This window comes from Phodopus roborovskii, unplaced genomic scaffold, assembly GCF_943737965.1.
Source record: "Phodopus roborovskii unplaced genomic scaffold, PHOROB, whole genome shotgun sequence".
Lineage (NCBI taxonomy): Eukaryota > Metazoa > Chordata > Mammalia > Rodentia > Cricetidae > Phodopus > Phodopus roborovskii.
In genome coordinates this window covers 563,351-578,838 of record NW_026125538.1, presented here as the reverse complement: position 1 = coordinate 578,838, position 15,488 = coordinate 563,351, and positions in this window count along the sequence as shown.

The following is a 15,488-nucleotide window of genomic DNA, read 5'->3' as shown; positions in this document are numbered from 1 at the left end:
TAACACACAAAATAACAGGTCTCATGCTGACATTTTCACATATGTATGTCCTGTACTTCACTCATATTTACTTCCCTGTCTTTCTTTTCAGTTGAAAAATTCTTTTCATCTAATATAATTTGATGACTGTTTGTTTCCCCTCCCCCAACAACTCCCAGTTCCTCCCTTCCCTTCCATTCACCCTACTCCACACACTTTCTTTCTCTTTCCTTAGATAACAATGAGGCAAACAAACACAATGCTCGCAAAAAGCCAGAAGTTTAAAAATGGGAAAAGGGGCAGTACTAATGAAAGGTTATTATATATCACCTCCCATTTCACTGAAAGAAGATTTTTTTTCTCTTTATGTTAAAAAAAAAGTTGATTTTCACCAGGCAGTAGTGGCACACTCCTTTAATCCCACCACTTAGGAGGCAGAGGAGGATGGATATCTGAGTTTAAGGCTAGCCTGGTCTACAAGAGCAAGTTCCAGGACAGCCAAGGCTACACAGAGAATCCCTGTCTCAAAAAACAAAACAAAATAGTATTGTCTAATTTTCTCATAACCCTTGCTATGAGTAAGTATATTTTATCTTTTTGTACATTGGGTTTACTTGGATAAACATTTAGCTTAAATCATCAGATGTTTTAGCTAAAACAAGGAAATTTAAATTTCATCAAACCTATTATCTCTGACAGGTTGATTTAGTGATGTAATCATTTCAATCAGAGTTTCCCAGGTAGGCAGAGGAAGGAGGGCTCTCTGTGAATTTGAGGCTAACCTGGTCTACAGAGTGAGTTCCAGGACAGGCTCCAAAGCAGTACAGAGAAACACTGCCTGGAAAAACCAAACCAAAACCAACCAAACAAAATCAAACCAAAATAAAACAAAGTTTTCCAGGCAATGTGTTTTCTAGAGAAATTCACATGAGCCCATGAATTTGTGACCTATAGAAATCCTTTCTTTGAATCCAAAATAAACTTATAATGTACTTTTGAATAATCCCACAGAGACAGGCTAGACCAGCATTTTGTATAAGTTTTCAATGTCCAATTTTCTTTAAAAAAAGGAAACTTTATTAATCATATGTTTGACTGGAGTTAATGAGGACAATATCTTTATTTCAATATCTAGGCCTTCGCAGGATTCATGGAACAGATCTCAGCATGAACACTACAAGTGGAGGTCCTACGAGATCGGCAAACAAAGCATCACGTAAGAGATCGCCCTCGAAGGCTGGCCGGCAAAGTAAATGAATGAAGATGTATTGAAGGATGGGTGCCAGTAACTCTAAGGAAATGCTCAGTGGGCAATTAGTGGCCCTATTGAAAAGGCAGGGCACCAGGATTAAAACCAAGACAGCTAAAGAATTTTTTGACATGTTAGAGGAACATAGCCCCTGGTTTATGCACTCTGGAGGCTTTAACATCCCCAATTGGGAACAGGTAAAAGGAGACCTCCAAAAGGCTTATAAAAGGGGCCTGATAATTTCCCTATTGCCACCTTTTCCCTTTGGCGTCTAGTTGAAGATGCACTCCTGAGCAACAATGTTAAAGTAAAAGAACAATTGGCAGAGATGAATAGGACTTTTGAGGAAGTACAAGATTTAGAATCTGTGAAGTCTATCAGGGAACAAGAGGGATCCCAACTAGGAGATGATGATAGTCCTACCTTAACTGATGAAAAGGATACTTTGTAATCAGAAACTGAAGCTGATGAGCACATATGCTGTCCACCATGGCACACCCTTTTGTGATCCTCTGTGCCTCGAGGGTTAGAAGAAGAGGTCAAAGATTTAATAACCAAGGTAGAAGCATTAGAAAAGGAAAGACAAGTGTTTCCAGTGATTGAGACAGTGGATCCTCAGGATAAAAGGGTTAGGGAGCACAGCCCATTACATTTTAAGGATATAAAACAGCTTAAAGAGGCTGTCACTGCTTCTGTGCCCCATGCTCCTTTTACTCAGAAGAATTTTGCAAGGTAACCATCCAAAGCAATGCTGCTGCTGGATTTCCTGCTAGAAATTTAGATATGTTCATGGGTGCTTCGCAATATGCTACCCTTGCAGCTCAAATTCTTTTTGACCCAGCAGTCTATGCACAAATTGTTGTTGCTGCTACTAGAGCTTGGAAAGGCCTGCCTAATAAGGCTGCAGGGGATCAACTATCTAAAGTATTGCAGGGACTGTCTGAGCCCTATTCAGAATTTGCAGACTGCCTCTTCCAGCTGGCAGGTCGCATTTTTGGTGATGTTGAAATGCCATGCCAATAGTTAAACAAATTGGCATTTGAAAATGCAAACAAGTATTGTAAAGAGGCTGTATGTCCCTATAAGGCCAAAAGTCTTAATGACTACATACGCATATGTCGGAGGTGGTCATCACATCATGGGCCAGGTTATAGCTTCAGCTATGAAAGAAGGTGGGAACAATAGAGGAGCCAGGCCTCCTTTGGATGTGGATGACCAGGACATTTCAAAAGTAGCTGCCCCCAGAGTGTGACAATGCAATTGAGTCCTAGGCCGAGGCTTTGTTTCCATTGCAGTAAGGGTCACCATTGGAGCAAGGAATGTAGGTCAAAAACAGATGCCCTTGGTAATACTTTACCAGCTCCAGGAAATGGAAAGAGAGTCCAGCCTCGCACCCCTCAAGCCCAGGTGTTAAGAGCCATTGTTTACAAGCCTTTGCTTATATGGGAATGCCCAGACAATTAAAAACTGATAATGGCCCTGCATATACTAGTCAGGGTTTCAACTCCTTTTGAAAAACATTTTTATCTCACATAAGACTGGCATCCCTTACAATCCTCAGGGTCAGGCTATGGTCTTAGGTGGCAGAGGAGGATCAGGCCATGGTCTTAGGTGGCAGAGGATGTCAGCATAATTCCTTACCCATCATTGGAGAGGTCACCCAGACCGGTAACCCCCCTATCTTAGGTTGGATATTTGCCCTCTCTGTTTTAGATCTCTCTGGTGAATAGTTTGTCAGCCATACACAGGCAGAGGTATTTTCTCTTGAGCCAAAGACAGTAGAATCTGTCTTGTTTGAAAGTTGGTCTGGGCCTGTCTAATGCTGTGGCAAAGTAGCACCAAGTGCAAGGGCTACGAACTCCAGCAATCTTCCCCCAAGTTGAAGTCCTTGTAAAAGGTCGTCTGCACTGGCAGGTGGCACTCAGGTTTCACTGATGTTAATGGCCTGCATGGCTAATGCATGTGTATGATTTAAAAACTGATCACTCCAGGATCCCTGGAGAAAAATGATGCATTAACACAGATATGTGTGAAAGACAGAGAACAAGAAGCCATATGTGCCTCTCACAAAAATATCCAAGTGTTCATATAGGAGGCTAGTTTGTAGAGTTAGTTTAAAAATGCCAATTTGTACTAGATAATCAAGTGTGTTTTGGGTGACTGAGGCTTCAGCCAAATCACCTGATAGTTGATCCACTATGCTTGCAGTATTTATAGATTGGGAGAGGACTATCCTAGAAACTGTTGCTTTAGTGGTGGAGGTGGCACTGGCAGCTGCGATCCCAAAATCTCCTTCCCTCTCTGCTGCACAAGTTGGTAGAGGTCTCTGGCATAGGTACAACCTGGGGTACATGGTCCACGACAGCTGTTACTTCATATGTCCAGTAGGTAACCAGTCATCAGACCTTCTGAGAACAATTGAAACTTCCTACAAAATTAGTAGCATTGGTTACAACAAAAAAGAAGGGAACCAGAATACAAGTGCCTGAGATGGAGGTAAAATTCTTATCCTTTGGATCAAAGTGTAAATTTATAGCCACTTGACCTAAACTATAATTAGTGGTCAGGAAAAAGGGCCATGTAGGGCTCCTCAGACCCACAGGCATCAGAATGGGTGCATCCTTGATGAAGGCCCATCGGACCTTCTCATTGGCTGCTACAATCATATGGTGAACTAGAGCCTCAGGCACCCAAACAGGGTTTTCTGTGTCTTGTGGAAAGACACAAACTGACCCTCAGGCCCATGCTAGAACTGGATCAGGGCCGCACCATTGTCCACTAGTGACATTCTTCCACATAACTGAGCCGTAGTCAGATGGTTGAGGGCGCCAATGCCTGTTGGCTGCAGATTGAAAAGCTCCACCAATAGTTAAACTTTTTAAAATATAGAGGATAAGAGAAAGGACCCTGTAAACTCCCCCTTTTTATGTTTTATGTTTTATGAAGATAGGCTTTAATTGTGCGATGTGCATGCTCCACCATGGTCTGACCCTGAGGATTGTAAGGGATACCCATCTTATGTGAAATTAAAAAAAAGTTTTTCAAAAAGCGTTGAAACCCTGACTAGTATAAGCAGGGCCATTATCAGTTTTTAATTGTCTGGACATTCCCATATAAGCAAAGGCTTGCAAACAATAACTCTTAACATCCTTAAGCCTTTCTCCTGTAGGGCAGAGGCAAATATGAGATGAGAATGGGTATCCACAGATACATGAACAAATTGTAGTCGCCCAACAGAAGGAACATGGGTAACATCCATCTGCCAGATATCATTAGGTGTGCCACCCCGGGGGTTAACTCCAAGTGTGGAACAGGTAAGAACTCTGCACATAGGGGACAATTCTTAATTATGGTAATAGCTTTGTCTCTAGTAATTTAAAAATGAAATTTAAGTGACCCTGCATTAAGGTGGAAGGTTGTATGAGCTTTGCAGGCTGCTTCATAATCAGACTCTCTCATCATCATGTTGGCACTATCTGTTTTAGTATTAAAATCATGAATGGCATTTCCTTCCCTCAAAGGGCCAGGCAAATCAGAATGAGCTCAGAGATGTACTACAAATATTGGATGAGAGCACCTCCATAGTAGGCTTTGTATGGATAGTAAGTGTTCCTGTACACGAGAGACCGCAGTTATATAGGCAGCAGTTTCTAAGGGGCCCAAACTAGTTCAAACCCAATTTATATCTCCCAATAATTTTTGAAAATCATTAAGGGTGGTTAGTCTATCCAGCCTTAAAGTAATCTTTTGAGGACAGATACCAGAATATAACAATTGATGACCCAGGTATTGATAAGGAAATTCTTGTTGTACTTTTTCTGGGACTATTCTTAAGCCAGCTAGTTGAAGATTATGTTGCAATTCCCCAAAAGCCTCATTCACTTCCTTAGGATCTGGGATGGCTAAAAGAATATCATCCATATAATATATAGTATACAGAGATTGAAATTTCTCCCTAATGGGGGCAATGGTCAAAGATACATAAACTTGACAAATAGTGGGACTATTGGCCATTCCTTGAGGCAACACCACCCATTGATATCTCTTATAGGGCTCTTTTAAATTAATAGAAGGAATGCTAAATGCAAATCGCTCACTATACTGAGGATGCAATGGAATGCTAAAAAAGCAATCTTTTAGGCTTATAACTAATAAATGATAGCCTCGAGGAATACCTACAGGGGAAGGTAAGCCAGGTTGTGTGGCTCCCATAATTTGCATACAATCATTAACAGCTCAGAGATCTTGCAGCAGTCTCCATTTTCCAGATTTTTTCTTTATAACAAAGATTGGAGTATTCCACGGTGAAGTGGAATGAACAATATGCCCTGCCTCTAATTGTTCTTTTACAAGTTGATGTGCAGCCTGTAATTTCTCAATAGATAAGGGCCATTGCTCCACGCATACTGGGTTGCCAGTTTTCCAGATAATAGGAATGGGAACAGGCTGCACAGCAATAGCCCCTAAGGAAAAGGTCCCAACCTAGAGTGATCTCCAGCTCTTGTGATAATTAAATTTTTGGATGCAACAGACTAAGGGTCACCTTGGAGGAATTTACCCAGTCCTCTTCCTTGTACATAACCTTGGTCAGCCAGCATATTTTTAACAGGCTTAGTAGTAAGGATGGCTCCCATGGTCTGAAACACATCTCTTCCCCAAGATTAACAAGGATATGACTTAACACAAAAGGTTGAAAAAGACCTGTATATCCTTCATCATCTGACCATTTAAGAAGCTGAGTACTACATTCTGGAGACACAACAGTTCCCACTCCTCTGCTAAAGGCTAGCAAATCATCCATACAGATTCTTTTAGCTCTTAGGCCATGCTGGCTTTGGCCATTTCTCGTCGACCTGCTCTGGAGGCCATCTGTGGGAGGTGCAGATCGCCAATCCTTCCAATTAAAACACTGACCTAATGTCTTTTTTTTTTTTCTTTTTTACTATATTCCAAGCAACTCAAATAGTACCTTTTATTAGGATTCACACATTCATAATCATACTTCATACACACATTTGTGTGGCCACACCATACATACTGAACATACATACATACAAGATTGCATTTGTACTCATAAACTTCAGAAATTCGTTGTTCTAATTGTTCAAATTCTGCTTCCAAATTATCTTTTTCATCAGTTACTGTAGAACTATCATCTCCTAGTTGAGATCCCTCTTGTTCTCTGATAGATTTCACAGATTCTAAATCTTTTACTCCCTCTGAAGTCCTAATCATTTCTGCCATTTTTTTCTTTTACTTTATGACAATGAATTCTTTATCTGTCTTGTTTTAATTTTGGTGCCCTGTCTTTTCAATAGGGCCACTAATTGCCCACTGAGCATTTCCTTAGAGTTACTGGCACCCATCAATACACCCTCATTCACTTACTTTGCCGGCTGGCCTCCGAGGGCGATCTCTTAGCTTTCTTTGCCGATCTTGGTGGGACTTCCACTTGTAGCGCTCATGCTGAGATCTGTTCCATGAATCGGGAGAAGGCATAGAGATTGATAGAGACAAGATAGCGGGTCATTCGACAATGGCAATGTTGGAATGCTGAATGCTGTTTATTGAGGGGATGGAATGGGCTTAAATACTGACAGCAAAGTGGGAAATTACAGGAATTTTAGGCTTAGCTCCTCCCCATGAGGTGTGTGTTGTCACGATGTATGTTATCAAAATGAGAAGAGTACCAACAACAGCTTTAGGGCAACAGCTCCAGGCTTGCTCAAGGTGTCTCGGGGGGCCATGCAGGGCCCTAAAAAAGCAATAGGTTAATATATTTGATGGAGAAATTTTTAAAGTAGGATCTGGTCTTTGGAATGGTTATTACTCACCTTTCGTACCTAGGTCTGCAGTGAAATAGGACAATATATGGGGCAAGATATTGTAAAAATGTTAAGTTTTTCAAAAGAAGGAATATGAACAGATTTAAAGTTGGAGCCAAGGTCCATGCAAGACAGTCTATAACTTTAATGAGAAACTTCCATCTCTGTACTGGGAAAATAGGAAAGTACCCAAGAACAAGACCCTGTGCTTCCATGGTTCCAAACTGTGAAAACACAAATTCCTATAAAAAGAGATAACAAACTCATATTGCCAAAGGTGTTCATATTTTGTAAGTATTTTTCTGGGGTCATCATACTGTTCCTACTATAACTGTGGTCCTAGGTAACTAGGATCTATCTTTAGCTGACAGTAAAACTTGATAGTGTCATAAGTATTGTACAGATTTTATAGATATGAAAGATACTAAAATGAAGTGGTCATGAAATCTTGTAGTACAGTTCTGAGAGCCACTTTGGCCAGAATCCTAGCAAGGAGGCCCTGAGGGGTCATTTTATGAAAATGTAAAACAAAGGTCTAAGTATCACTATAGATCCTAGGTTGTTGGAAATACTAGGACCATAAATATTTGCTTAGAAAAATCTCAAAATGACAAACAGAGCCTGTCCCCAAAGAGAGGAAGCTGTGTATATTACAGACAGCAGAGATGAGGAAGTGGTATCTTAGTTAAGGTGGCTATTGTGGTGATGAAATTCCCTGACCAAAAGCAAGTTGAGGGGGAAGCAATTTATTTCACTTACTCTTTCATATCACAGTTCTTCATCAAAGAAAGTCAGGGTTGGAACTCAAACAGAGCAGGAGGAACCTGAAGGCAGAAATGGATTCACCAGCCAGGGAGGAGAGCTGCTTTACTGGCTTGCTCCACATGGCTTGCTCACTCTGCTTTCTTATAGCTCCCAGGACTGCCAGCACAAGGGCGACAGACATCATCCACAATGGGCTGTGTCTTCCTTCTTCAATGATCACCAATTAAGAAAATGAACTGTGAGCTTATCTGCAGACTGATCATGTGGAGTGTTTTCTTCATTGAGGTTTACCCCTTTTAGATCTCTCTGTGAAAGGCTATAGAGACTTTTGATGTTAAAAAAATGTATTTTATATTATTATATGGCCATGAAAATATGAAGATCAAAAGAATTTTATGGTTCAAACTTGATGTGTCTAGGTGTTGAGTTGACAAGAGGGAGAGGCTTGTGATGGCTAATATTGATTGGTAACTTAAAATAATTTAGCATCACCTAGGAAACAAGCATTGTGGAATGCCTGTAAGGAATTACCTAGATTAGGTTAGTGGAAAGAAGGTTTAGTTATTGTGTGATAAGGCTCTATGACCAAAAGCAACTCATAAAAAATAGGTTATCTTTTTGCAATAGAGAGGGAAAGTCCAAATGAAGAGTTGGTTCTCCAAGAAAGTTAAATTAAATAAAAGACAGAGAAAGAAGACCCAGGGTAATGAACTTATTAATGAAAGGGGAGAAATCAAAACAGACACCAAGGAAATCCAGAGAATCTTGAGGATATACTTTGAAAATATGTACCCCACCAACTAGTTATATATGTTGAGGAACAGAAGTATTTGAAGTAGAAGTCCACCACACCTTCAAAGAAGAATAATTGCCAATGCTTCTCAAATTATTCTATAAAATAGAACTTAAAGCATGTTGTCTAATTTTTATGAGGTAACTATTACCCTGACATCTAAACCATACAAAGACCCAAACACAAAAGAAAGTTACAAACCAATACCCCATAACATAGGTGTAAAATTTTCAATAAAACTCTTGCACACCAAATCCAAGAACACATCAAAAAGATTGTTCAACATGATCATTTAGGCTTCATCCCAGAGAGAGGCATAGATAATAAAACACATGTAAACTTATAAACATAATCTTCCACATAAATAGACTTAAAGACAAAAACCATGGGATCATCAAATTATAGGCAGAAAAGACCTTTGACAAAGTTCAACACCCCTTCATGATAAAAGTCCTGGAGACTAGGGATATAAGGGACATACCTCAACATAATGGTGATATGTAGTAAACTCAAGACAACATCAACCTAAATGGAGAAAAACTCAACCCATTTCCTCCAAAATCAGAAACAGGACAAGGATATCTTCTCCATATCTGTTAAATGTACTACTTGAAACCTTAACTACAGCAATAAGACAACTGAAGGACATATATGGGAAACAAATAGGAAAGCAAGAAGTCAAAGTATTTGCATTTCCAGACACCCTGAAAACCCCACCAGTAAACTTCTAGAATTGATAAATACTTGCAGCAAAGTAGCAGGAAAAAATTAATGTGCAAAATCTGTCTTTCCTATAGACAAATGACAAACAAAAAGTAAGAGGAACAATATCTTTCACATTATCCATAAATAAATAAATAAATAAAAATCTTGGGGAATCTCTTTCCAAGTAAGTGAAAGACTTGCATAATAAAAACTTTAAGATAGTGAAGATGATGCCCGAAGATGGACGATCTCCCATGTTCATTGGTAGAATATAGTGAAAATGGCCATCCAATAAAAGCAATCTACAGATTTAGTGTAATTCCCACCAACATTTCAGTTCAATTCTAAACAGAAATTGAAAATAATTTTCTTCTTCAAGTAAATCTCAGGATAGCTAAAACAAACATTCCCCCACCACTACCCCCCCAAAAAAAAGAAAAAAAAAGAAAAAGAAAAAAAGAAATTAGCTGCTGTTATCACTATCCTAGGTCTCAAGTTGTTTAATACAAAGCTTATACTAATAAAACACTAGATATACAGTGAGCAATGGAATATGATTAAGATCTAGACATAATTCCACATACCTTTGGATACCTGCTTTTGATAAATAAGCCAAAAATACACAGGAGACAAAAGATAGCATTTTCAATAAATGATGCTGTTCAAATTGGATGGGTAATGTAGAAAAATGTAAAAAACAAAATATAATATTTCATTTCTTCTAGGAATAGAGGCATAATATTAACAATGACTTATATTTAACACTATCATCACTTAACACCAAACTTTTAGCATCTACCAGAGCTTTTTGTGAACTGACAACTGAACCTTCAGAAAAATTATTATGGTGCAATATAACTTATGACTCAATATCTGGATTAGATTTTTCCAAAGCCTCCAAAGTAGGTCCTGATTCATTAAAATTATATCAAGATAATTTATTAGTATATTTTAAAAACATAATATTACAGTATTTTGCATAACATATAAGCCTAATTTTTGATATGTGAGATACACATTAACAAAAATATATTCACTTACAAGGGATTTACATACGTGCACACACACAAATATACTTAACATTATTGTTTATTAATGGCTTAGTTGATGTATATGTGTTTTATTTTTCTGTTGGTTTTTGAGACAGGTTTTCTCTGTGGCTTCGGAGCTTGTCCTGGACCTAGCTCTGTAGACCAGGCTGGCCTCGAACTCACAGAGATCCGCCTACATCTGCCTCCCAAGTGTTGAGATTAAAGGTGTATGCCACCAATGCCCAACAAGATATATGTACTTTTTAAATAAGAAATTTAAATGTAAGAAAATTCATGATAATCACAAGATATTTAACTAACTATGTTAATTAAAACTCATTAAAAAAATCTCACATGAGGTAATAGGCAAAAATAAATTTTGGAAAAGGAAGATACTAATGTTCCTACTATTTGGTTTCACTAAAGTAATGCAAGTGATTAATGATGTTATTTCATAAATTATGAATACAATGGTGATTCAGACTAGCGAATATCCCTCTCTATAACTCTCTCTACTCCTTTCTTTTGTCGCTCCCTCACATCTGTTATAACTCCATGCTATGAATTGTCCATTATAAATTATACTTAGCATATTGAATTTAAATAAATTTGGGGAAATTAGCAAAATTTTGCTTACAAAACTTCTTTTAAAAAAGCAGTGATAGAGACAAACTCAGAAACTTTAACAATGTAATAAAGCAAGAGGCATATCTTTTAAATCTGTGTGAAGGAAATCCATCAGGCCTCACTCCTATATTAATTGCTACAGGTGATTAACAATTTTCAGGGGAAGAAAAAATTATTTTTTCCCCAGGGATCAGTCCCTTAGATTGGTTATACAATGCTTGGGGAAGGGAGACCAGCTCTAGAAACATGCAATAAGGTAACACTAATAGACTCAGTAGAATATATTTACATGGATTATGTGTGCATGTAAATATAACAATAGTTAAGAAGAGGAGGACTTATGAATTTGGTGGGCTGCAAGGAGCACATGGGGAGGAGGAAATGGAGTATTATGTAATTATATTTTAGTTAAATAATTGGATCATTTGTTTTTCTGACTGATTTTTGAGTTCTTGGTACATCCTAAATATTAATCTGTCAGATGTAAAGCTGGCAAAGATCGTCTCCCACTCTCCGGAATTTCTCTTTACTTGACTAGCTAGTTCTGTGTCTTCACAGAGCTTTGTAGTTTTTCTGAGGTCCCATTGTCAATTGTTGAGTGCAATTTTAATGATTTATAAAGTGTACTAACCTCTGTATGCTGAGCCAGCTCCTTAGGCACTGCCCCATCCCCAAAGCTGCTGTGGGTGGCTGGGCTCCTGCATCACTCACTCCCTGTGTCACTGCTGAAGGCACCAATGCGCAGACTGCAGACTAAATGGCAGTCCTTGCTGGGGACAGACCATGATCCAGAGACCGTAATTCAAACCCAAGCTCAGGTGGGTCCTTTGCTTAAGTTATTCTATTTACTCCTCCAAGGTCAGGTTGTCCCTGTTTTATCAAATATAACAAAACAACCTAGGCTCATAAAGTTTATTTATTCAAAATTACTTAATAAAGCTAAGAACTATTAGACTCTACACTTGGGTTTCCCCCACTAGCTGCAAAGCATTTGAAGAGATCATTACTAAAAAACAGCAAGGTGGATAACCAGATTGCAAGAGAACATAGGGAACAAAGTGGCCATCATAGTCCAGGACTGCAGCCAAGGGAAAAAAGAACTACAGGGAGACAACATGTGACAATAGCATTAATGGAAATGAGCTGATGTAAGCCTTGTACCAGGTTCTATAATGAGTGTCTTAGCCTCACTGTGTTCTAATACTTAACAGCAGCCCCTGAAGAAGGAAAGCTTATTAATAAACACAAACTAAGACACAGAAATTTTAAATAATTAATCTGCTTTCACTTATCTAGGAGGGACTTCAAGCCGGCAATAAGGACCTGTTCAGCCCTTCCTTAGAAGCAAGAGCAGCTTTAGTGGAGCTATACTACCAGCCAATTTGCTGCTTTTCTGGGAGAAAGGGCAACAAAGAGCCTAGGCTCAAAGTGGGTGCACTACTCCCCCAGGCTGCCAACACGAAGCATTGCAGGCTGAGCTATTGGAAACCATGGAAATTTATTCTTGCAAATCTGTGAAAACCCAAATCCAAAATCAAGGTGTTGTCAGGACCACTCTCCATCCTATGCCTCCAAAGGAGAATGCAGTCCCTTCCAGTTTCTGGAAACCTCATGGAAAGTTTGATTCATAGCAAAAGTCTAGTTTATTCCTTATATGACCTCTTCACTCTGTCCAAACATCCCTTCTTATGTAGCCATACTAGATTAATACTTTTTGTATGAATCATCTTTGCTGAATAAATATACAAAACTATACTTCAAATAAGATCACAAACAAAAGAACTGAGTTTGTATTTTCAATTTACTTCCTGGGTAAAAAGGACAGAATTCAGCCACCATTGGAACTATAGGCTCTAGGGGTTAGATGGTTAAGGATGAAGATGGGAAGGCAATTTACTCCTCACTTAAAATAATGTTTTATTGAGGATTTGTAAGCAGGTCACAATTTTTGTCTAAAAAAGCAGAATTGTTAATTATCTTCCTGCTAAGGAAGGCTTGCCAGGCCACACTTACCATTTTTAGCATTCTGTTTTGATTTAATGAGTTGGAGAAGGACACAGCCTCATAGCCTTGGCCAAGAACACTGTGGTCCTGCCATCCATCACCACTTCTCCACTCATGTCTGCTCTTCTCAATAAGGAGGTAAAATCAACGCACATGCCAAGCTGCACAGTTAACTCTCAATCACACCAGCTGACAGAGGCAAGCAGTTGTGCACACACCAAAAGTGACCAACAGAAACCTTCTACAAGGTGCAATTGATGTGATTTTCAGTTGATGGATAATATTATCTTTTCTTTTTTCTTTTGAATTGCTGGATAATTTCCTTGATCAGTTTAAATAACTTCTTTTTTATTTTGTATTACTTCAATTAGAATTTTCTTTTTTTATTAATTTATTTTATTTTATATAACAAAGTCCAATTAAATGAAAACAAACATTTATACACACTATTTGGGAATTTGGCCGTTGTTCTTTCCAAACTATTTCCTGCTGGTAAGGGGCACTGTCATGGGGGATACCAAGAAGATTCAGAAATCCTGGCTGTAGTCTGTAAGGCTGATTTGTCCAGCTGTTTTGAATGTAGGATCACCTGGTACTCTGTTTCAGGGGGTCTGGCTTGATCAAACCACATTAGTCTGGAAGTAATCCACAGCTTTTCATTTTCTGTGGAAACAAAAATAGAAATCCTTTTCCCCAGTAACTTGTCCTTCAACTTAAATTTTAGAGTCAAAGCATTTTTTTTATTTTTAATTTAATTTATTATTTTACATGTTGATCCCAGTTCCCTCTCCCTCCCTCCGACCTTCTCTCCCTTTTACCCTCTCTGCCCTCTCACATGCACTCTAACCACCCTCCCCTCCCAACCCCCACCACAATTCCATATGTAGGGGAATGCCATCCAGTTGGGGTCATGTAGATCTGACAGGTCATGTGAAGTAGGGACTAGGGCTTCTCTCCTGTCTCTAGAATAAGGCAGTTATCCCTCCATGGGAGATATGTTCGCAAAGTCCTTTTGTGCACCAGGGATACATCCTGGCTCCACTGTCTGAGGTCTCTTAGACTGCTCAGTCCTTCTGGCTGAGACCCATATTCAGGGGGCCTGAGTCAGTCCCATGCTGGCTTCCCAGCTATCAGTCTAGTGGCCCTTAGCTCCTCCTTGTTCAGATAAGCTGTCTGTATGTGTTTCTGCCTCATGGTCTTGTCCTCTCCATCTGCATCTGGGTTCTAGTTCGACTCAGTGTTTATGTATGGGTGTTTGATCCTGTTTTCAACAGTTATTAGTTGAGGGCTCCATGGAGAAGTTAGTTGTTGATCTCACTCTCTGGGAAGGGCATTTATGACAGCCTTTCCACAGAAGCTCAAATTGTTAGTTGGGAGAAGTCTTGTAGTTCTCTAGACCTTTCTTTGTGTTCAATTTTATCTTCAAACCAATATTGGCTCCCACTTTTATGTTCTCTCTCTCTGTCTCTGTCTCTTTCCTGTCTTCTATTCCTAACCAGGCTCAATCTTCCTGGTTGCACATGTTTTCCTTTCCTCCCCCTCATTTTCTCCTACTTCTCTCTCCATTTGCTGCCCCCCCCCAGTTCCACTGAGCTCTGGGGGACTTGTCCCTTAGTTCTGTGAGGAACTTTATATGAATCTCTTAGAATACACCTTGTATCCTAGTTCCTCTAGTGATGTGAATTATAGGCTGGTGATCCTTTGCTCTAGGTCTAAAATCCATATATGAGTGAGTACATATTCTGTTCCTCTTTTTGTGACTGGGTTACCTCATTCAGGATGGTTTCTTCAAGTGCCATCCACTTGCCTGCAAATTTCAAGATACCGTTATTTTTTTCTGCAGAGTAGTATTCCATTTTGTAGATGTGCCACATCTTCATTAACCATTCTTCAATTGAGGAACATCTAGGTTGCTTCCAGGTTCTTGCTATTACAAATAGTGCTCCTATGAACATAGCTGAACAGATGTCTTTGTTGCATGGATGTGGATCATTTGGGTATACGCCTAAGAGGGGGATTGCCAGGTCCTGTGGTAAACTAATTCCCATTTTCCTGAGGAACCGCCATACTGATCTCCAAAATGGCTGTATGAGTATGCACTCCCACCAGCAGTGGAGGAGTGTTCCACTTTCTCCAAATCCTCTCCAACATAAGTCATCACTGGTGTTTCTAACTTTAGCCATTCTGTCAGGGGTAAGATGGTATCTCAAAGTTGTTTTGATTTGCATTTCCCTGATAGCTAAGGATGTGGAGCATTTTCTTGAGTGTCTTTCAGCCTTTTTGATTTCCTCTATTGAGAATTCTTTCTTCAATTCTGTACCCCATTGTTTAATAGGGTTATGTCGTGTTTTGCTGACTAGTTTCTTGAGTTCTTTGTATATTTTGGAGATCAGCCCTTTGTCGGATATAGGATTGGTGAAAATCTTTTCCCAGTCTGTTGGCTGCTGTTTGGTCTTGTCCACTGTGTCCTTTGCCTTACAGAAGCTTCTAAGTTTGAAGAGGTCCCATTT